Source organism: Dermacentor variabilis, chromosome 11 (genome assembly GCF_050947875.1).
Source record: "Dermacentor variabilis isolate Ectoservices chromosome 11, ASM5094787v1, whole genome shotgun sequence".
Taxonomy (NCBI): domain Eukaryota; kingdom Metazoa; phylum Arthropoda; class Arachnida; order Ixodida; family Ixodidae; genus Dermacentor; species Dermacentor variabilis.
In genome coordinates, this window is record NC_134578.1 from 58,988,253 (window position 1) to 58,990,567 (window position 2,315).

Below are 2,315 nucleotides of genomic sequence, written 5' to 3' on the forward strand. Positions count from 1 at the left end.
CTGAGCACGCGAAGCAGGCAGTAAACTACGGAGAGAAATGCACGGTGACGGGTGAACAGCGCGAAGAAGGACATTGACCTAGAGATGAAATGGACGCAACTTTCAAACCAACGTTCATTTAGAAGAGCACGAGTAGTACGCATATACGTCTTATTCCGGCGGTCTCATATACGTAAATTGAAACAACAAGCTCAGTGACCTTTCACTCTGTGAAGAAGCATGCCCAGCGAAGCTGTGTATGTGAACCCCTTAATGGCGAACTGCACCTCCGCCGCGGGTCGGCCCGGTATTGCACAATCTTCGGGATCGGCCCACGTATAGGGAGTGCTTAACGCCTGCTTCACCTTCGCCGCTGGTCGGCCCGGCATCGCACGATCTTCGGGATCGGTCCCCGTATGAAAAAATTGTGGGTCTATGTCCGCGGAGACGAGATCCACCAGAACGTAGTCCATAAAGAGCTTCACTATAAAAAGTGATTGCTTCAACATGTCGCTACTCCATTTTTGCATACTACAACACAACAGGACAGTGCATAGATCGATAGACGGGGATGAGGCACTGTTGTGCGCTGCTCTGCAATAATGGTACCCCCAGCCCGCCCAAACTTACTCTTTCGAGTTTTATTTTTAATACCTTATCTTAACAGATTTTGCGAGAGCGCTGAACTTTGGATTCTCTATACATTTCATTCGTCCATGTTTGGCTGCAGCGCATTGTCCGTCTCTATCAATCCTCTGTCACTCCATTGTTGTCCGCTGGTCTGACAAATTGTGCTTGTTCCGTGTCACCGCTTCGCACTCACATACGCGGAAAAACGCACCGCTCAATCATCGCACATATTTTTCAAACCACGCCTTCGCGACGACCGTATATTCACATCCGCAGGATGCGTCAGAGGGTGACGTCACCGCCGCGCCGCCTTCCTGTCTCGCCGACGAAAGAGCGCTCCCTTCTCTGTCGTTATAAAAGAAAAAAAGCCCTCCAAAAAAATATTACAGCTACCCTCGGCGGGACTCGAACCCGCAATCCCCGGTTTAGGAGACCGATGCCTTATCCATTGGGCCACGAGGGCTGAGCCGAGCAGTGCCCCAGCTTGCGGGTAGACAACGGCGCTTCGAGAAGGCCGTTCTCTTTCCCCCTCGCCCTCTTTCTCTCTCTCCCTCTTTTCTAAACTTCCTTCTGTGCCCTCGCCCACTTTCACCGCTAGCAAAAAAAAAACAGGGGGAGGGGACAAGAGAGTTTGCCGCACTTGTTGAGCGGACGCCAAGTTTCTCTGTTTTTTATCTGGGGCAGAACGGCGAGCGGGACCGTCCGGGCTTCGGTGCCGGCGCTACGCCGCCAACGCGAGGAGAGAACGTGTCAAGCCGGTCGGGGGGGCCGAGAAGCCGGAGCACTGTCGGCAAACGAAACATCCACAAGAAAGACGACGAAAGACACACAAAAAAAGAAAAAAAAGACACAAGTTGAGAGAGTGAAACGTGAGCAATATGGGGAAACCGCAGAACCAGTTCTCGCCACATGTCGCGGCGGTCCCGGCGATGATGTAACCGCAATTTAATAAATGTCCCACAGTCGTCAGAAGTTCCGCCAGTTTTGTCGAAGGGCCTTTGTCTCGTTCTGTCGTGAATTTGGACGGACTGTCGATCGACCGATGCGTGAAAGTTGCATCATCTAATTGCAAGGTGCTGGAAATCCAATTAAAAAAACTTTAAAGAAAACGATCAAGGTGTTGGGATGATGATTTCGGCAGTCTGAAATTAGTTCTCGTAATTACAGATTAAGAAAATATTCATTTACTGTACAGCCAGAAGCATCGTACTTCTTCATATAGAAATTATCGAACCACAACATCAAAAGCACTAGCTATCGTAAATTATTGGGTGGAGGCAATCGTCCAGAGAAGAAGAACAAAGTTGTACAGAAACCACCGACGATGATTGTCGATGTAAGTAAATGGCGCAAACGAACGAGCGAGCGACTGAGTGAACGAACGTTCTGCCTGCTAAATCTGACCACCGACAAACCGCAAAAAACGGGCGAAAGAGACAAAGAAAGCCATTCGCTTTAAAACTCTCCTTTCGCCATCGCTGATAGCAGTTTACTGACCTCAGCAATATGGTCACGCGTGCAGCAGTATAGCCAGCGCAGTTAAGCGAAATGGAAACGCATTGAGCATGCAAGGAAGGGGTCCAATTTACCCAAACTTCAATGCCCTTGGTTTCCTTTCTCTTGCCTTTTTAATTTTCTTTAATATTTGGGGTTTTACGTGCCAAAACCACTTTCTGATTATGAGGCACGCCGTAGTGGAGGACTCC

General features: G+C 49.3%; 1 non-coding gene across 1 annotated transcript; it reads right to left on the bottom strand.

Moving 5' to 3' along the window:
- Positions 1–999: 999 nt before the first annotated feature.
- On the bottom strand, positions 1,000–1,072 carry TRNAR-CCU (transfer RNA arginine (anticodon CCU)). Its single transcript has one exon. It is a non-coding gene; the product is annotated as a tRNA-Arg (tRNA).
- Between the last annotated feature and the right edge of the window lie 1,243 nt (positions 1,073–2,315).